General features: G+C 41.3%; 1 long non-coding RNA gene across 2 annotated transcripts in view; it reads left to right on the top strand.

The window, feature by feature from the left end:
- Positions 1-2283: 2283 nt before the first annotated feature.
- Positions 2284-22315, top strand: part of LOC125754672 (uncharacterized) — an 81441-nt gene continuing 61409 nt past the window's right edge. For both annotated transcript variants that reach the window (XR_007409412.1, XR_007409411.1), the window contains exons 1-2: positions 2284-2451; positions 10178-10323. This is a non-coding gene — a long non-coding RNA (uncharacterized LOC125754672). The remainder of the gene's footprint in view (positions 2452-10177; positions 10324-22315) is intronic.

The raw sequence follows: 22315 nt of genomic DNA, 5'->3' as shown, positions 1-22315 counted from the left end.
GAGTTCTTTTTTGAATAAATGGCACGAGTATAAAATATTCAATGACTATTAATGTGCATTTTGGTATTCTTCTCTGGTTTCCAAATTATCCAGCATTCTCTCAATCTCTCTCTCCTCTCTCATATCCACGTGCACGTAGGGCATATGTGGCACCCACCCACCCCTGTCTTCTGTGCAGCAAAGTTTCACCTCTACAATTCTAAGCCTGGTCCACAATTCATGACCTGAAGCTAATGCTTCTATGTTAGGATACACTGACCTGATGGAGATGCTCACTACCCTCCATTTCTCTGGCACGCCCCAATCTTTTATAATAATATGTACAGTTGACGCTTGAACAACACAGGGATTACAGACACCAATTCCCACACAGTCGAAAATCCACATATCACTCTTGACTCCCCCCAAAACCTATCTACTAATAGCCCACTGTTGACCGGAAGCCTTTCCGATATCCTAAACAGTCGAATCACACCTATTTGTACTGGTCTAAGCTACAGAAAAGAAAATGGTACTGAGAAAGTCATAAGTAAGAGAAAATACATGTACAGTTCTGTACTGTAGATATTGAGAAAAATCTGCCTGTAGATATCAAGAAAAATCTGCCAGTTTCAACCATGAAACTCGTATTGTTCAAGGGTCAACTCTATATGTACAAATGAATATAGAGAGAGTCTGTATATTGTTAGAGCTCCACATCAGCCTTTATGATCACTGCCCCACACTCCATGCTTTCTGTGGAGGGGTCCTTCCCTGTCACTTGTCATGTAAACATCCTGGGACCTCTTCATGCCTTACCTGCAAGCAATCAAAACCAGCCATGGCGTCATGTCCATTGGATAGACCTACAAAGTCCTCTTTGACATCTCTTTTGTTGTCTGAGTTCAAGAGCGTATTAGTTAAATGACAGTATCATAAAATATCATTGTGTAGGGTCCCTGCAAAATTATGACAAGTGGAAATTTTCTGACTCCTTATAGGACCATGCATCTAGGTTTTACTGTCTGGTTGCCATCTATATTATCTCCGTTCGTATAATGTACTTGAAATCAATCTATGGACAAGCCAGTCTATTAATCAGAAAACTTGCCAGTTTAATAGGAAGCAGATGGAAAAATAATAGCTAAATTATTTGCTTTAGGTCACAAAGACAATAATACCTGGAATCATAACATCGTTTCTCTGTGAAGCCTTCAGTAGTGTAATCTAAGGCCTCATTTTTGAAAAAAAGATTTTATTATTTATCTGAGAGAGCATGAGTCAGGGGGATGAAGGGGAGAGGGGGAGGGAGAAGCAGACACCTTGCTGAGCAGAGAGCCTGATGTGGGGCTTGATCCCAGGACCCTGAGATCGTGACTTGAGCTAAAGGCAGATGCTTAACCAACTGAGCCACCAAGGCGCCCCTCAAGTCCTCATTTTGGATACGAAAATTGGAATATAGATCTATAAAATGGGCAGCCAATGTAATGAAGATCCCAGAGTGGAAGCTAAAGGTGGCCCTTTACTCTTTGTTTTATGACTGCTTTCTCAACTTCTCTATTGAATCTCCTCTGATGACAAGTGTAGATACCTTTCAGGTTGATAGTTAATTACTGGCTTAAAAGAATATTTGCCTCAAGTAAGCATGATAAAATAAAAGAACAGTAACACTAACTCAAAGAGGATATTCTGATAGGATTATCTTACGCTGCTGCATTTTAGCCATAGGGATGGTGGATTTCATCTTTTTTTGTTGTTGTTGTTAAATAGTAAGATTGCCTTTTTCCCTTCCTAATTTATAACAATGAGAGTTAACACCGCTTTAGCAGGAATGGTAGAGTACCACATATACAAACAGGAACAATAATGCGGGCTTCACCAAGAGGTTTCAAGAAAGGACTGGGAAGAAAGGTGGGAAACAGGTTGTTGCTCTAAATGGGAAATCCAATGTATGGGAAGGTAGAAAGGTGTCAATATTTGATAAGCCTAAATGGGAAATCCAATGTATAGGAAGGTAGAAAGCTATCAATGGTTAATAATCTTAAGCAGGAAATCCAATGTATGGGAAGGTAGAAAGGTGTCAAGGTTTGCTAGTCCTAAGAAAGGAAGAGAATTTAGGTGCAATTGGAAAGGTCACCCTGATTTTGTGCAAGCACAGACTGAACAAAACCATAAACAACAGTGAAATCCTTGGCCTGTTCAGTGCCAGAGGAGTGAGGCAAACCCAGATTCCCATTGGTTCTGACCAAGTGAAGTTGAAGCTGTCATAATGCATTACATCATACTCAGTTGCCCTGGCAACAACCGGTCACCTAGGGACTCCACAACAAGCTGGTTCCCAAACACCCTAGAAGCTCATTTGGAGGTTGGCTGCCTTCTCTGTCAATAACTAATCAGTTCTTCGTGAGTCTCATCTGATTCCTCAACCCACCTGGTCCAGTGTGCAAGGAACTGAACACCCTTGGGAAGATGGTGAGTGAAAAGGGAGCCAACCAAAAATGGTGACTTCTCAATGCGATTTGCAGTTAGAAGTGCTTAGTCTTTATAAATGAATCCATAAGTATAACTCAGCTCATAATCGATGTCTTTATGAAAGTTCTCAGTGACCCACACCAGAGTATGGTCTCAGGCATTAATATAACCGAGATCAGTCTATTCTTACGAGCTAATTTGAAATATTGTTGCATGGAGAGATAATCTAGTGATAATTCCCCCTTAAACAGTTACCCTGATGGCCATTGAACAGTCCTTCTGGATTAAATACTCTAGAAAAAAGGTTTCCTTTGAAAGGGTGCAATTTTCTCTCTGAAATAAGATTATAATTATTTTAGCTATTTGACACCATTGTCCTTTGACTTTACAAGTATTGTCTTTACATACACACACCTTCATTGATCTTTCTGTGTTTTTTTTTTCTGAATTTAGTTGAGCCTTCTGGTTTATCAAATAGTTAATATCATTCCCTGTTACCGCCTAATATGACCCATTTACTGTATTGCTGTTATTCGTAATTCTGGCACTATCCCTTCACGAGTGGTATTTCTGTTGTTATTTTTGAGTGTCAAGAAGGAAAACTAGCAAGTGAGAAGTCATCTGAAAGAAAACTTGCGAATCATTCTGCAAAACTACTCAGCAGTGTTTCTCGTTGGGTTTTTTGTTCTAGCATAATAACACTTTTTTATTAAATGAAGCATAATCATGTGGAAATTTAAAAACAGCTGTATTATAGAGTCCATGTTTGCATCCTGTGGAAATTCATGTATTAAAATCCTGCAGGCTCAATTGGTATTGGGAGATGAGGCCCATAGGAGGTGATTAGGTCATGAGGATGAAGCCCTCATGAATGAAATGAGTGCCCTTGTAGAAGAGATCCCAGAGAGCTCCCTCATCCCTTCTACTGTGTGAGGACACAATGAGAAAACAGTCACATACGAACCAGGAAGCAGGGTCTCATGAGACATCAAATCTACCAAGGACTTGATCTTGGATGTCCAGCCTCCAAAACCATGATAAGTAAACGTCTGTTGTTGATAAGCAACCCAGTGTGTGGTGTTCTGAGACATAGACTAAAGCTTATCAAAGCAATAACTATTTGTTAATATGGAATTATGGGAATGTAAAGCATAGGAATGTGAGATCATATGTCTGAATTTTAGAAGAAACTTGTATCTGAATGACAAAATGTTTAGATAAACATTTCCAAAAGTAACTTTTCTTGAACCATCGCCGTGAATCTAGAAACAGAGGTGGTTCAGCATTAATATGAATCACAAGCAGAAACACGCTCAATGTGTCGTTTTGTAGGAAAGCGTGACAGTGCTTCCATGAAATTCAGTGTCTTCATGAAATCTCAGGTAATGATTAGAAATAGTTACCATATATCATCTCACACCAGTCAGAATGACCAAACTGAACAACAATAAAGAGGAAACAATGAATGTTGGTGGGGATGTGGAGAAAAGGGAACCCTCTAGCACTGTTGGTTGAATGCAAAGTGGCGTAGCCGCTCTGGAAAACAGTATGGAGGCTCCTCAAGAGGTTAAACATAGAGCTACCCTACAAACTAGCAATTGCACTACTAAGTATTTACCCTAAAGATACAGACGTAGTGATTCAAAGGGCACCTGTACCCCACTGTTTATAGCAGCAATCTCCACAATGGCCAAACTATGGAAAGAGCCCAAATGTCCATCAACAGATGGAGAAAGAAGTGATGGACACACACAATAGAATATTACTTGGCCGTCAGAAAATGAGATCTTGCCATTCGCAACAACACGGATAGGACTAGAGGTATTATGCTAAGAGAAATAAGTCAGTCAGAGAAAGACAAATGCTGTATGATTTCACTCATATGTGAAATTTAAGAAACAAAACAGAGGATCATAGGGGAAGGGAAGGAAAAATAAAATGAGATCAATACAGAGAGGGAGAGGGATGCCTGGGTGGCTCAATGGTTTAGCACCTGCCTTCAGCCCAGGTCGTGATCCTGAAGTCCCATGTCGGGCTCCCTGCATGGAGCCTGCTTCTCCCTCTGCCTGTGTCTCTGCCTCTCTCTCTCTCTGTGTCTCTCATGAATAAATAAATAAAAACTTAAAAAAAAGAAATTAAAAGCCCTTAAAAAAATACAGAGAAGGAGACAAACCATAAGGGACTCTTAACCATAGGAAAGAAACTGAGGGTTGTTAGAGGGGAGGTGGCTGTGGGGTAACTGGGTCATAGACATTAGGGAGGGCACGTGATGTGATGAGCACAGGTGCTATATTCAACTGATGAATCACTGAACTCTACATCTGAAACTAAAAATACACTACATGTTGACTAAACTGAATTTAAATAAATTTTAAAAATTTTAAGTTAACATATAGCTATTACAATATAGATGTTAAGTACACATATACATGTATATGCAGTGAATATATATGATAAGTGCATAGAAATGCTATTAGAGAAATAAATTATGCAAAACTCTACCTGGGAACATAGAAGCAATTCAGAAGATTTTTTTTTCCCACTCTGATTCCCAAAGGGTTTGCCATCAAGATAACTAATGCGATTAGCTCATTATTAGCAGAACCATGATTAAGTTTCTTAAATGACTGAGCTCTTTGGAACAATACACCTGAAAGATACACTTTCAGAATTTTAGAAATGTAGACACCATTTGAGGAAACAGTCGTCCAGGAATCTGGGTCGGGGGGGGATGTGCTTTTACTAAAATCCTCCACTGGGGTGTTATTCGGGGTCTATGTCGGGAGAAGTAGAAAACAGCATGGCGGTGAACAGTCTGTCTTGGTCAAAACAAATATCCTGTTTATGTCATAATATTTCATCACTAATTATTCTTCAGAGGAGTGATGAGGAATTAATATCAGCGACTTAAATGGTCACATTATTAAGAAGGGCTTTTTTAAGGTCTGTCTCAGCTTCCATCAGCCTCAATTAGGCTTCCTGGAACCAACTCTAGTCTACAGCAACCTTCTCTTTGTGGGTTTTTTTTTTTTTTTTTTTTTGCAACGATAGGGAATTTTAATACACGAATAGCAAAAAGGCTACGTACTACTGCTGTCTCAGAAAATTAATTGCTAGCATTCTGCTGAACTTGCAAACACCACACAGTTAATATAAAGAATCATTATTGAGGAAAAAGTGATGATTTTTGGCTTCTGTTTGGCTTTTAGATATGGATATCAGAGAGCATTTGGAGGCTTGTAAATTTTTTTAACTTTCTCAGTGTTTGATTTTTCAGGGGAGGTAGAATAAATATTTCCACTGAAGGGTTTGAGTAAAAGCTGTAAATCTTTGCATACCAAGCATTGCATCATCTCCGTGCTGGATGCAGCCAGATTTCTCTCCATGGAGCTACAGTGCTGGTCTTCCTGGGAGTCAAGGGTGGGTTGCTGTTGACTGATAAATATGAACCGCATGTCCTGCAACTGAAGTTCCTCAGGAGCATGGACGCAATGTCTACAGCAGCCCAAACTCATCAGCCAGATGGAAGATGAGAACGTCCCTTCCCCTGCGGACCTCGAGGCTCAACTCAGCACATCATGCCTGCGTGTTGGTTATGAGGTCCACCTAGAGGACCGGATGCCCAGTGATCTCAGAATCAGCGCTGTCATCGCACCATGGATGGGCCACGTGGCACTGCCATCGAATCTGACCCTTTTCATCTGTAAACGGTGCATGAAGGAGTAGATGTTCCCTCTCCTCAATTCACTAGTCTTTGGCCCAAGTTGGGGGAAATGTGCAATATTGTGAAAGTAACGACTGTCATATCATTTCATTCGACGTACTCCCTGTCCTTCTAAAAGAGACCACAGACAGCATGCCATCCTAAACTGTAGTTTGGAACAATAAGGCACCAATAGGGTGCCATAGAGCCAGGGATGTTGTAGATATTCAGGAATTATATTTCCACTTCCTCAGAAGGCTATCCAAGTTATTCTCTGTACATAACCCATGTGTGAGATTATGAGAATCATTTTCATCCTAAACGATGGGTACTTTCAAAGATACAAAAGCTTTACTAAGAAGTGGGAGGTACCAAAAACTCTTATTTAAACTACAGTCAAGAAGAACATGAGGAAGGGAGGTGGGCAGGGGGTTGGGGTGACTGGGTGACGGGCACTGAGGGGGGCACTTGACGGGATGAGCACTGGGTGTTATGCTATATGTTGGCAAATTGAACACCAATAAAAAGAAATAAAAAAAAAAGAACATGAGGAACAATCGATAAGTTGGAGATACCTTATCTATGAAAAATGGATTCCTCCTTTCCAGGGAGTGAGGCATTCATCAAGATTATGGAATATGCTGAACTTTACAGTTATGTTGGTCAGTGTTGGTGTTCAGAGTTACGGAGTGAGTGGAGACTGCTGGCTTTGTGTACCACCCATTCTCAGAGTGTGGTCTATTGATGACTTGCATTCACGATCGGCTGGATCGTGTTAGGGAGACTCACCCCAGAGCTTCCCCCCAGACCTATTGGACAAGAATGTCAGAGAATGATGTGCATATACATGTGCACATGTACCTAGCTCCCTGGGTGCCCTGAATGCATTCCACAGTTGGGGAGATAGAAATCTTGGTGGTCATGGAGAAGGATGGAGAATGGAAACCACAGTCTCCAACTGGGGCCGTTGGTAGAGGGAAGGTGCTGACTCTTGAGGTGCTGGTGAGGATTGGACTTTCAGGACTCCAGCCATGTAGGATAGGGATAAAGACTCTGTCCAACTCCAGCCAGGGAATGGGGTACTAAGCAAATGTACAGACTTGGGAATATGGCACATAAAAGAGTGATGTCATTTCGAGAGTGCCTCTCATAGGGAGTTGGTATGTGCCCAGAATTTCAATTGCAGTTGTCAACATGGATTTAAACCAAGGGGCCAGGGGACTTTCCTGGAACCTGTGGAATTTGGAATAAGGAGGGGTGTCTTAAAACCATGAGGAGTTTGCAACTGAGATTTGAGCTCCTGAGACAAAACCTTTAGACCTACAGTGCTGAGTTGCTTGTAGAATCTACCAAAACAGTGCATTGCAAAATGATCCCTCCAAAAATATGCAAGGGATTGAGTATTAGGGATGCTGCTCCCTCTCAGTATTGGGGTAATGATCAGAAGAAAAGGGTTAGCCTTCAAAGTTTCTTCTGCAGAGGACTCTGGGTAACAGCAACAGCCTCGTGATATTTATCAATCATTGACATCAAAGAGCAAAACCATCAATAATATCCTTGGATATGAGAGAGGATTATATAGAGAGGCTTTGATTTGAAAGAAATAACCTAGTACTCCGTCAAGATGAATAACCCTAAAATTTTACCGTGAAACACCACCGCCAACAGAATATTCAGTGCAGATGCATTGCTTTCATCTCTTCCAATTATAAAAGCATCACTATTAAAATGCTGCATCTTTATTGCATGAAGGACATTCTTTGAAGTGTTTATAGCTAGCATAGAATTCTATTGACTTGTTCTGTTGTAAATCGTGCGGCAGATAGTAGTACAGGTGTAGCAACGCAACCAGATACAATTCTATTAAAATAGATTTTTCCCTTTATAATTATTTTAAAAACAGAGCTGATTTCCATTTCATTTGTGGAAACATATGATTGTTACCTTCTAAGTCTTTGTTCTAAAACATACAGGAAAGTGGCATATGCTTGGTAGTCAATGAGCGAATACGTTCAACTGACTAATAATCCATTTGGGAAAAAAGAAAACATATTACTAGGTCCAACTCATGTTCTGGAGTCCTGTCTGTGTGCGTTAGTGGTAAATCCCATCACATCTCAATCTTTTGCTTTCTTTGTTTCTGCCAAATTGTGCGTGCTTAGTAGTGCACCTGCTATGGAGAAGCCACATGGAGGGCAATGCTTGTAGTTATTCACATGTTGGGGATGTCTTCACTGTGTCCCAAGAATTTACAGTTTTTACAGGGAGTTTGGGCCGATAAATAAAAAGGAAAATAAGAGTGGAAAAAAAAAGCGCCTGGTAAATGGGTCAGTATTAGTTTTTGTTTTTTTTTTATGGGTCAGTATTGGTAAGATACCCAATTATTGATAAGGTATTTGAATCATCAAAAACCATTATTGAAAAAGAGGGAATTCTCTAATACTGAATTTAACAAAAGCTCTAGCAAGACGTAAACACACGTCAGTTTTTTCCTAGACGCACATATGAGCATATACACATGTCTGTGTAAATTTATTTATATACATACATTTACTTATTTACATATACATTATATATACAATAACATATACATTATATATACAATAACATACTGTATACAATACATATATTTCTTTTTATATATATGCATTTACATAAAAATTAAATTGTATACAATATGTACACATTATATACATATATGAATATATTACAATGTAGATATTGCATACAGTATATAAAATATGTATGTATTACATACATTAAAGGCATGTACGTTATACACATAGATATTTATGTTCACACATGTATACCTTTATCATATTTATATTTGTAGTTGCTCTGTACTATAAATATACAGAAATCTGTCTTTATACAGAGTATATACTGTGTAATACATGTAGAGTAAGAATATACATTTTCTACAGAGAGATCCAGAGGGATCTGGTTTATACCATTAGCCATGCTTCCAAAGAGCACAACTACAGCATCAGAATAAAACAAGTATAGAATAAAGAATATTGTTTTTGGGTGCCTGGGTGGCTGTTGGTTATGTCTGACTCTTGATCTCAGCTCAGGTCTTGATCTCAGGGTCATGAGCTCAAACGCTGTTTTGGGCTCCACACTGGGCATGAAGCCTCCTTTCAAAAAATAAATAAAGATGCCTGGGTGGCTTAGTGGTTGAGCATATGCCTTTGGCTCAGATCATGATCCCGGGTCCTGAGACTGAGTCCTGTATCAGGATCCCTCTGTGTATGTCTCTGCCTCCCTCTCTCTGTCTCTCATGAGTAGATAAATAAAATCTTTTAAAAATACATACAAATTTTAAAAAAGAATATTCTTTCACTGCAATAATTTGCATTATGAAATACCAATATTTTTATTTTTACTTTTTAAAAAGATTTTTATTTATTTCTTTATGCGAGACACAGAGAGAGGATGAGAAGCAGAGACACAGACAGAGAGAAGCAGGCTCCATGCAAGGAGTCTGATATGGGATTCAATCCCGGGTCTCCAGGATCACGCCCTGGGCCGAAGGCAGGCACTAAACCGCTGAGCTACCCACGGGTCCTTTCTTTCTTTTTTTTTTTTTTTTACTTTTTTATGCAGCTAATGCAAAACGGGAACCATCTAGAGATATATAATGTTTAAAGCTCATGAAGAAAATAGTTTTATTGAAAAAGATTAATTTTCCCTGGTACTTCATTAAATGATAAATTAATTGCATATTCCACATTTTGGAGCACTGGTACATATAACTCGTTAAGAACATTTTTTAAAGGTGTAACTTAAATCCCAAAATAAATGTCCCATGGATCTGTTGCACAAGGATGTCTCACTTACCTGCAGCATGACGCACTCTGGGAAGGATTTTTTTTTTTTTAAGATTTTATTTATTGGGGATCCCTGAGTGGTCTCTGCCTCTCTCCTGCTCCCTCTATGTCTATCATAAATAAATAAATAAATAAATAAATAAATAAATAAATAAATCTTTAAAAAAAAAAAGATTTTATTTATTTATTTTAGAGAGAGAGATCAGAGGGAGGGCCAGAAGGAGAGACTCTCAAGCAGACAATGTGCTGAGCACGGAGTCCCACCTGGAGCTCGATCCCACCACCATGAGATCATGACCCAAGCCAAAATCAAGAGTCAGATGCTGAACCAACCCAGAGGTAAGCACCCCAGAGAAGCAGGAAAACACAGCTCAAACACAGTCCTTAAACATTCGCAACTAATTGCTTTTCATGGTCAAGGTCCTAGAACTGGGTTCATCTGGAAGGTGCCATGATAGGTAATAGTAATAGATTTTCCCATGTGATCTGAAGCCCCTGTGGATGTGGGCAGTGGTGAGGTGTCTGCTGTCAAAGTGGAGAGTACATCCTATGACACATGGCGACAGCTCAGACGTCTTATATTTCTTGGAAGCTGACTGGGAGGTTAATGATTTAAAAGGCTATTGAGCCATCTATTTATTACAAAGATTTTTTTTTCTCAAAAGTCCAAGTCTGAAAATTAGAGCAGTTGATCCATTTGGCAGCTTCCCAGTTGGTTTCTTTGAAAATTTTCTCTGAAATACTGAAATGATTCATTTTGTTGAATGTCTGGTCTGATGCTTGAGGAAGAATTGAAGACATATTAAAAATAAAACCTTCAGAATTTCCATTGCCACTGGAGAAATATTTGAGTTTTCTCTTTCTCTAGGAGTCACCTATAAAACCGGTGAAAATGTAGGGAAAAAAATTGTAAATGTTAAGATGATAAAAACTGTGCCACTGCATGGTAATAATAGGAAAAAATAGAGTTAATCCCTTCTTTCATTATTATAATGAGAAAAGCAAAATGAAGAAAAATGTTATAATAATACTCAGCATGGGGATGTGGGCGTTTCAGGTGGAGAGTACCGTGCAATCAATTGCCATAAAAAGGAAGTTGAATATATAACCTTAAAGAATGTAGAGACCAGTTTGATTAAGTAAAACATTTGAGAGGCACCTGGGTGGCTCAGTTGTTGAGCGTCTGCCTTCGGCTCAGGGCATTATCCTGAGGTCCTGGGATCAAGTCCCTCACTGGGGTCTCTGCAGGGAGCCTGCTTCTCCCTCCGCTTGTGTCTCTGCCTCTCTCTGTGTCTCTCATGAATAAATAAATACAATATTTTTTTAAAAAGAGAGAAAAGATGTTAAGATGCAATAATACCCCCCAAAATTTGAACTTGAAGAACGAAGAGATAAGAAAGCAACTCCCATGCAGAAAACAATATTTAGCAAGTTGAATAGTGTAGTGTTGTCAATAAATAAGTATACAAAACAGCATGATTCTGAAACAATGGTTGACACCATCTTCAAAAATGTGTTTTAGGGATGCCTGGATGGCTCAGTGGTTGACTCTCTGTCTTAGGCCCAGGGTGTGACCCTGGGGTCCTGGGACCAAGTCCCACCTCGGGGTTCCCTTGGGGAGCCTGCTTCACCCTCTGCCTGTGTCTCTGCCTCACTCTGTGTCTCTCATGAATAAGTAATAAAATATTTAAAAATACCCAAACATGTTTTAACATGTTAACTCTCTCCCACCTGAAACCAGGAAAGCAAATTAAAAACAGAATATAAAAAAATAAAATAATAAAATAAAATAAAAACAGAATATAAAAAGAACAAATAATGTGATGGCACTAAGTTCATAAAACACAAGGTCAGTGATGATGTACATGTGATTCCCTCGCAGGCCACTGGCACCATGTGTCAGTTATCACAAGAATGCGGTGCACCAGAACTATGGGTTTTTAATTTGCATTAGAAATCATCCCACAATGAAAAGTGGGTGTTATACTATATGTTGGCAAATTGAATTTCAATAAAAAAAAAAAAAAGAAAGAAAAGAGGGCAGCCTGGGTGGCCCAGCGGTTTAGCACCACCTTCAGCCCAGGGCGTGATCCTGGAGACCCGGGATCAAGTCCCACGTCAGGCTCTCTGCATGGAGTCTGCTTTTCCCTCTGCCTCTCTTTCTCTCTCTCTCCTCTCTGTGTATTCTCATGAATAAATAAATAAATAAATCTTAAAAGAAAAGGAAAAAGAAAAAGAAATCATCCCGCATTGAGCAACTCAAACCAACAACCATTTATCAGCTCATGGCCTCTCTGGGTCAGGAGTGCAGGCCCTGAGTAGCTGAGCTCTCTGTAAGGCCACAACCACAGTGTGAGCCAGCTGCATTCTCATGTGAAAGCTTGTGTGGGGCGGATCTAGGTGAAAGCCCACTTAAGTTATTGTCAGAATTCTTTCGACCGTGGGTGTTGGACTGAGAGCCCCAGCTCGTTGCTGACTATGGAAAGAAGGCCACTCTGAGGTCCTAGAGGTCACACACAGCACCTTCCCAGAGTCCTACTCACAATACAGGAGCTTGCCTCTCAAGACCCTGTATCAACCTGAATGCCATCCTAAATATACTTAAATCATCAGATTTAATTTTTTTTTAGTGTAGTTGACAAAATTTTGTACATTGGTTACAGGTTACAATGTAGTGACTCAAGATTTCTGTGCTGTGCCATGCTCACCACAAATGTAGCTACCCTTTGTCAACCCACACGCTTTTATGTGTATTTATTTTGAATATAAAATATGTTTCGTGGTGTTTTTTTGTAGGTTGCTTTGACCTGATGGGAAAGAGTATATTGATTTTTATAAATAATTTATATAATGTGTTGTTTTTAGAAATATGAAGGCATTAAAAAACACATATTTCTTGGTCCTGTCAAAACCCTAAGCACAAATAATTAGTTATTGAATATAACCCTCTGTCTGTCCTAACTGTGAGCACAGCACAGATGTAGTGTTAATACATTCCTTCTCAGCAGTGCATGTAAATGTTTAGAGAAAAAATAAAAATTAATAAATACAAAATTTTTTTAAAATTTAAAAAATGTTTAGAGATATATTGCATATGCTGTAGCCAAAGCACAAGTCAGTGATCTCAAAGAATTGCCAGAAAGTGTTAAAAATCATATGTGGATTGACTAGAGCTTTAGAACGCAAATAGTGTACGGCCATACTGTTTATAATGTGACGCAAAGGTTCATAAATAGGGGCAAAAATCCATCATACAATTAGAAGACTGAAAAAGATTGCATAATTCTCACGAAGATAAAGCGGCTGCTCTGGAAACGTGGAATCAGACCATCCCATGAAAAACAAATTAAAAAAATCCTAGTCGTCCGATCTTCTATAGGAATGGTGCCGCGTCCCCATTATGTTATCCGGCCGTTGCAATCGGCCTAAACCGTGAAGTCAGTCTGCCTACGTATCCACAGCCCTGAAAGCTATTTTCTGCATCTTCATTACTTCAACCAGCATCGAAATGCTGAACCATCACACAATCCAGTTTTAAATACACGCTCTTCCGATGCCCCGGCCTGCAGCATTTCTGTGCACGTAATAATGAAGCGTTTTTAAGGGAGCAAGAAGGGGCCAACTGGGTGACAATGGCAAATGGAGGAACATGAGTGAAGCCAAAAATATATCTGTATATGGTGCCGTAAGGCTGCTATAAACTTTTTATTAGCGCACGCTTGAGAAATCCTGAAAGACTCATTTGCGTCTTCCCTTCTTAATGTGTTCATAGGCACCTTTAGCTCCTAGCTATAGAAATTAAAAGATTGCCTCACGTAATCACTTTGTTTTCCGGCTTTTCTATGTCTTGTTGGGCTTCATCTAGAGACCTTTAACAAATCTCATGTTCCGACTTTACGCCCCCTCGTTGCACAGAGACTAATGAAGCATATTAGCGACTCTGAAAACAGTGATCTCGTTGGAGATGGGACCCATGACGTGCACGGTCGCAGCACGGAGCTAATTTGTGTTACAGATTGAAAACCACACGGCCATTCGAGAAGCCTAAGTGTTCGTAATGCTCGTTGGAGCCATAGGTAATATATTTCAAATGGGCTTCGTTTTGCTGGCCTGCTTGTTCATTAGGAGGGCAACTAGGTAGCTCATTTAATAATGCATTATTTTTGGAATGCACAACGGGTGCTCCGTAACTGGAGATTTCATCCAAAGGAGTACTTGCAGCCAGAATCTAGGACACTGCAAAATGCATTGACTCAGCCACCCTATGAATATCTCAATTTGCATGATGCCACTCTACAAACCACAAAGAGGCAGGAACAATAGACCCTGAGTGTCATCATTCCCCCTAGAGAAATCATCTTCAGAGAATAGTCTTGAAAATCTACTTTATGAGCTCGTTGATTTACGGGTATTTTGATGTCTCTGCAACGGCCCTGTGATTAGCAAGTTTCTTTGGAAGAATCTTATGCTAGAAGAACGCTGTGTAGGTCCTTTGATGTTAAGTTTGTGTCGATAACTACCGGGTAGGAGAGTGTCAACTGCTCATGGTAGGAGTGGACGCTTAGACCGTCGTGGAATTGAAAACCAGCGGACAGTCCTGCATGAAGAAGGCAGACCTCATTATCTAAGACATGAGGTAAGGCTGGAGGAGCTGGTGGCACTAGCAAGTGTCTTCTCCACACCAGTCGTCACACGCCTTCATGATATCTGGACCCTGAAACCTGCACAAAGGAGGCACACATGAAGATTGGGAATATGCCACCATCTACTAAAGAACTACCAGAAGCTAGGAGAGATCCTCTGCTAGAGTCCTCGGGACGAGGACACTCTCGTCTCGGACATCCGTCCTCCAGAACCTCGCAAAAGTAAATTGTGGTCTAAGTCGCTCTGTGTACTACATTTCCTTATGGCAGCCCCACAACTGGACGCTGCCCCCTTTTGCTGTGATGAGCGGAATTCAAGCCAACTGGCTTAGGCAGAGAAGGGTTTCCTTGTGAGAAGCTTCGGAGACTCTCCGTGGAGCCTGATTTTGAAGGTTCTACAGTTGGAACCATATCCAACAGCCAGTGGGAGCTTCTGCAGCGTAAGCAATGTTCTGCACCCTTGTCACGCGGAACACCAGAAGGACACCCAGCCACTGTGGGACAACTGAATGCCTTCCCAAGGAGAGCCAGAGCCCGATATCCCTGCCACCAAGTCTCTTACTTCTCAAACCACTGCGACGTCTACTTGTCCACAGCTGATGTCCTAGGGAGTCTGGGATGTTGTCTGGATTCTATCTGAAATCATCCTAGACTTGGGGAAGCTCATTAATGTCGGGTGGAAGGCCTAGGTTGGGAGGCCAAAGAGGACCGAGGTCCATAGACATATCTGAACCTTCAACCATTATGGACGTGATTTTGCGATGAGCGCATCGTTTTATGTTTTGAACTCAGCAAATGAAAGCCATGCCCTCTTTGACCCAGCCACTGGGAATCCAAAGTGAATAGAACCCATGTAGTCTTCTTTCCGATGGAACTCGTTCTTCCAGTAAGAGGAATCACTGAAACGCGCAACGATGGCTGGTATCTTGAAGGATCCTTGCAGGAGGATCCACAGCTAGGGTTGGGTGGGTTTTTAGCTGCTGCAGAGCACTTAGCCCAGGTGCCAAGGAAGACTGCAGTCAGGCTGTGCCCTTGGAGCCCTGAGCATTTCGCCCAGAGCAAGATAAGCTGTGGCCTGATCGCCACCGTGCTCTCTGTGGTGGCCAGTGGGGTCTTCACGGGTACCGCGTTCTGACGGTCAACAAGGGAACAGGACCTAACACGGAGAAGCAGATGCATTTCCGCGAAGATCCGAAAGATGAAGATTTCCACGCTGAGGTCTTATTCCCATCGTGTAGTCCACAAAAACGTCTGTCTACATCCTCTGTGGGTCTCCACAGGGTGACCACGATGTACGCTTTCATGACTGGCACACCTTCCGTCCCACATACCGTTGCCCATTATTCTCTTTCCACATTTTGGCTGCTTGTACGGATTTGTTGTTCGTTATTTATTTATTTATTTATTTATTTATTTATTTATTTATTATTTATGATAGTCACACACACACACAGAGAGAGAGAGGCAGAGACACAGGCAGAGGGAGAAGCAGGCTCCATGCACCAGGAGCCCGACGTGGGATTCGGTCCCGGGTCTCCAGGATCGCGCACTGGACCAAAGGCAGGCGCCAAACTGCTGCGCCACCCAGGGATCCCCGGATTTGTTGTTCAATGCATTTTACAATCATTTAATCCCATGCAGACAAGAATGCCCGTGGACTGGAATGGGATGGAGTCATTCACACACACGTACAATTTTCAGCTTTACGTTTTCCATCCAATTCCTATCCTATTCTGTATCCTATTCATAATTCTTTTTTTTTTATTTTATTTATTTATTCATGAGAGACAGAGAGGCAGAGACACAGGCAGAGGGAGAAGCAGGCTCCACGCAGGGAGCCCAACGTGGGACTCGATCCTGGGACTCCAGGATCAGGCCCTGGGCTGCAGGTGGGCGCTGAGCCACCCGGGCTGCCCTATTCATAACTCTCAATACGGCTTATTGTTTCCTTGCAGTAAATCACTCCTATTTCTTCAATTTTCACTTTTAACTGCAGGGCTAGAAAAATACAGTTTTTAAAAGATGATTATTTGTATCCAGCTAATTTTCCTACTTCTCCTATCAATTCTAAGATTCATTTTATTTGCAGAGTTACTCAGAATTTTCCATGTAGATGCTCATGTCACCAGGAAATAAAAAAACCACTTGATCTCCTCCTTGACAATGTTCACACCACGGGTTTCTTCTTTGTTTTCCTCTATTTGCTACAATCTCAAAGGGCGTATCAAATCATAGTGCGGACAGTAGGCATCTTCTTCGACTGTTCTTTTAATTAAAATTAGTTTTAACGTCTCCCATTTAAGATATTTGATGTTCATGTGACTAGTAGTGGCTTCCTTATTGCTCACAGGTGTTTTATTTGTTTTCTAGCTTTCCTTCCCTCACTCATACAGACATAGTCAACATATAATAACACAGGTCACTTAAGATCGTGACATTAATTCCTTCGGACACACAGTAGATTTTAGATAATTTTTAAAAATTATTTTAGGGGGATTCCCGGGTGGCGCAGCGGTTTGGCGCCTGCCTTTGGCCCAGGGCGCGATCCTGGAGTCTCGAGATCGAGTCCCGCGTCGGGCTCCTGGTGCATGGAGCCTGCTTCTCCCTCCTCCTGTGTCTCTGCCTCTCTCTCTCTCTCTCTCTCTCTCTCTATGTCTATCATTAATAAATAAAAATAAATCTTTAAAAAAATTATTTTTAAAGACGTCTACGTATTGGAAAACAGTAGTTGGAGCAAAGAGTGGAGACACCGTCTTACAGGTTGATGGACCAGTCCTCATTTTGTGAGTCATCTGGACAAAATTCAGTAATGCCTACTGATGGTTTTTGTAGAGTTTTTTGGTTTTTGTTGGTTAAACAGACCGTTTCTTGGAGGGCTCCTTTCATGTTCCCCTGGCCAGTGCCAGTCAATGCCTCCTGTAAACGGGGTTGGTCTGTGTCACTGAGGACAGGTGTCACTTTGCCAGGTATCAACTTAGGTCGGTCTGCATCAACACAATCTGCAACCGTGATTGCTTTGTTTAATTGGCTGTTGGGAACCAGAATGTAATCAGCTCAGGTCACTCTCTTGCTCTTCAAGACACTCTTTTTTTCTCTTGATAATGTGAGTAATTAATGCGGCCAAAGGGTTTTGCATTCACCTGTCCACAGACATTACCAAGCACAAACAGTTGGTGCGATCCCCAGTGAATTCTTTTTCACCGATTCATGCCCTGAGTCACAGATGTCCTCGTCTTGAGTTTCAATATGAAGAAAGGAACTTCATGATTCTAAGAGAAGAAACGTAAATTTACCCTTTTATGTTGTATCCTCTCAAAGTGAGTATAGAGAGCCCTTTACCAGGACTCTTATAGTACGTTCATGTCGCAGTTCAATGATGGTATAAAAAATAATAATAATAAAGAATATCAGGAAATGGCTGGTTTAGGAAAGCCCCAGTAAGAAATGTGCATTTTTATTAATCTCCCTGACTGGCTTTGAACAATTTCTGATAGCACCAGAAGAGACCAGCAATGGAATTTTGGAGTTCCTTGTCAGATCTATGATGCTCCCAATTAAAATGTTCTTAAAAGCATTCGTCTGATAATCACATGACTCAAGATAAAATAAATATCCATTCATTTTATAATTTAAGTGGCAGGGTTTTCATTCATTTCTATTGTATGGAGGTACTAAGTTTCTTAAAAATAAATGTTTTGTTTTTGTTTTTTAAATTTCTATGTACGACCATTTGCGGATATTCTCTGTAGAATTTTCTGAGGAATATATTTAAAAATCTTTAACTCAGACCAGCATCTTGATGAACACACCCAATTGGATGGGAAGGTGGCCACTTTATAAATAATCTTTAGGGCAGCCTGGGTGGCTCAGCGGTTTGGTACCGCCGCAGCCCAGGGCGTGATCCTGGAGTCCCGGGATCGAGTCCCATGTCAGGCTCCCCGCATGGAGCCTGCTTCTCCCTCTGCCTGGGTCTCTGCCCCTCTCTCTCTGTATGTCTCTCATGAATAAATAAATACAATCTTTAAAAAATAAAAAAAAATTTAAAAATTAAAAAAAAAGAATCTTTAGCAAAGAACCATAAGCCTGTGTAGACATAGCAGGGCACAGACAGCCGGTTGGGGTTTCCAAGGGTAGCACACTGTGGTAAGGGAGGTGGATGGTACACAAGGTCTTGGTGATGTTCATGTGGATTCCTCTGGTGCCATTTCTGTCCTACGGGGTCTAACGTCCTCTCCAGGGATTCACCTTTGTCCTTCCAGGTAGAGATGCAGGCGGTGAACAACTGTGCAGATTCATGTCCTAGTTTTAGGCTTTTTTTTTTTTTTTTTTTTAGCTTTTCTCGAGAGCCTAGCTCCCAGTTGTCTTTTTTTTTTTTTTAAGATTTTATTTATTTATTCATGACAGACACACACACAGAGGCAGAGACCCAGGCAGAGGGAGAAGCAGGCTCCATGCAGGGAGCCCGAAGTGGGACTCGATCCCGGGACTCCAGGATCACGCACTGGGCCAAAGGCAGGCGCTAAACTGCTGAGCCACCCAGGGATCCCCTCCCAGTTGTCTTGAGCTCAACGTAATCCTTCCATCAGAGACGTACACTCTGGAGGGGCCTATCGGTTACCCTTCTCTAATTTTCATCTCCTTTGGAAATGGATAGTCATTGTTTGAAGGATGGCCTTTCTGGTTTTGCTCAAGGGGATCCCTCATCCGACATTATCTCCTTCCAATATGTTGGCTTTCCACGAAGCGACGCAAAGGCAATTGCAGATAACAGTGCGCCCGCCCACCTGCACTCCTGTTTAGGAAGAATAAACCTGTTTGTGTAAACGTGGCACCTCTAAAAAAGTAAATTTCGATTGCTAGTATATGTATCTCTTTTTAACATGTAGAGACTTCAAAATTAACGCAACAGGCCTGACTGAGGAGCGTATTTATGCGTTTTGGTTTCCTGACGTGAGGTTTTAGTTAGGTTCTCATGCATGTGCAGAAGAGTGAAATGTTTCTGCTAATTAGGCAAATCGAAATATCATTCAGGAACACCAGATTTTGCGACATTCACATCCTACGTTACGCAAGACTAGAGGGAACATAGGCGGGCACGGGAAATAAAAGTCACAGGCACCTGAGCAGATGACCTGGCCTCATCCCTAATCCCCTCAGTCCAGAACCCTACACTATAGGAGAAATGACCACAATTGCACTGGTTTCTACCGTGGTAGGTCGGGAAAGAAGTTCTCTCTCTTTATATTTCATCGTCCTCACTAGTCAAACTCATTGAGCTTCAGGAACTCTTCCTATTTGAACCTAGAAAGAATTTTCAAATGAACATAGCTTCCAAAAATAAGTAGAGTGACCAGTTCATTGAACGTCCCAATATTGCAGGTAGAAATATGAATCTTTTTTTTTTCTTTTTTTTTTTTGGCCTCCAATTCCATCTGCAGCTGGATCACCTCAAATAATCCATTCCAGCCCATAAACGCTAGTCTGATCAATCCCATTGTTTCCTGGCCAATTCAATAGTCATCAACTTGAGTCTGAGCCTAATTTACTCTTCTGTTATGTTCTGTGTGCTGAATTGTTCCTTAAAAAGATGTGTTGAAGCCCCCATCACCCTCCAAACCTGCCTTATTTTGAAATAGGGTCAGACAGATACCTTCAAGCTCACATGAGCTCCTACTGGACTGGGTGAGCCCTAATTGAGGGCCTGGTGTCCATATAAGAAGAGAGATGGGCACAGAGACACCCACAGATGGACGACAGCCATGGAGAGCCAGGGGGCAGGCATGGCAGTGACGCATCTCTAGCTAAGACACGACAAAAATTGCCAGCAACCCCGAGGAGCAGAGAGAGAGAGAGACGTGAGGCACTTTCTCCCTCAACTCCTCTTGGAGGAAGCAAGGCCACCAGGATCTCGATCTCGGACTTCTGGTCTCCTACAAGAGAAAAGACCTCGGTTGCTTTCAGCCACCCCCATCCTGGTGCGTTGGAAGAGCAGCCCTACTTCCTACTGAGCATAATGTTCCTCCTCCTGCCCCAGGGACAGTGGGATTTCCCTCCGGGAGCTGCAGATGCTGTGACTCTGCCCCCCACACCAATCCCTGACATGAAGAGGGCACAGTGGGAGTTTCCCTCGGTTGCGGTGCTTTGCATGCACATTCCGATGCATCGAAAACCTGGTTTTCTCACGAAACACGTGCTGGGGTCCTTCCAGACATCTCTCGGTTGGACAGCTTGACAACGGGGAGAATTTGGTGAAAATTCTTTGCATCTTTTTTTGAACCACGGGGGTGGGGTGGGGGGAAAGCACTGCACATCCTATTACCTGAGCTTTTGAACTTTAATGTTTCCCCTAGAACGCTTCCTTGAACCTATTCCAGAAGAATCAAACTCAATTAACACCTCTGCTGCTGTCTTTTTTAGAGACGAGTGAGCGTTGAAAGTGTATATGTATTCGCTTATGGAGGACGCTATCCTATAATCACAATTTCAGAAAGAAAAACAAAAAGAAAGGAAAGCACTCGGTGATTCCACGGATGGTGTGAATACATGCCATTTTGCATTCAACTTCTTGTAGCTCTTGCATTTGACATATTCTCGCTCCCTAATAGATTAATTTAGACACAGGCATATGTGTACCCATTTATACACACATTTGAAGTAAAAATAATGTGATCTTTTATCTTTTTTTTTTAGATTTTTTTTTTTTAGATTTATTTATTCATGAGAGACACAGGCAGAGGGAAAAGCAGGCTCCCTGTGGGAAGCCCCATGCGGGACTCGATCCCAGAACCCCGGGGTCATGCCCTGATCCCAAAGCAGCCTCTCAACCGTTGAGCCACCCAGGTGCCCCATCTTTCTAACATTTATGACATTTTTCCTATCTACATTTATGACATTTTTCCTATATTAGGGAATCACACAGAACTGCTGAAACAGCATTGAACAATAAAAAGGGAAGTCTCTACACTATGGATGTTGCTATAGCCTTTCCCGATGTATAGTTTCTCACTTCAATTGTACAGAAAGTTTTAACATTTTGCCTTAATTTGATCAATTTCTTTATCAGTTTCTAATGTTATAATTGTATGCGTTTCCCTTCCTCACCGCCCCCCCCCCCGGAGTTTTGTTGATATAATGGTTTATTTAAATGAACCAGCATTAATTTCCAGTCATATCCTCTCCTTAGACAAGGTGTATTGTTTTGTCGGCATATTGTTGAGAGGGGGTTCTTAAAATGTGTTCAGGCATGTAGATTAATTATTGATCTGTAATTCTTGTGTTTTTATTAGGTTTGGCAATAATTTAACTCAAGGAATCGGGGACTCTGTAAGGAGAATTAAAATCATCTGGTTTTGTTTGCTTATTTTTGTTTATTTAAAAGATCTTTGGAGCACCGTGGGTGGCTCAGTGGTTGAGCGTCTGCCTTCAGCTCAGGTCATGATCCCCGGGTCCTGAGATCCAGTCCCGCGTCGTCGGGTTCCCTGCTCAGCAAGGAGTCTGCTTCTCCCTCTCCCTCTGCCTCTTTCCTTGTTCACGTTGCCTCTCCAAAATAAATGAATGAAATCTTAAAAATAAAAAAGGAATTGCCTTTGATACTGTCTTATTCTAAAAGTCTTTACAAGGGAAAACAGTATAATAACATTTAAAATCTCTTTTAGGGTGTAATTGGAAGTTCTAATTCCCTGCCTGCA

This window comes from Canis lupus, chromosome X, assembly GCF_003254725.2.
Source record: "Canis lupus dingo isolate Sandy chromosome X, ASM325472v2, whole genome shotgun sequence".
Classification (NCBI taxonomy): Eukaryota; Metazoa; Chordata; class Mammalia; order Carnivora; family Canidae; genus Canis; species Canis lupus.
Note: the sequence above shows the minus strand (reverse complement) of the source record. Positions and strands in the feature narration are given on the sequence as shown.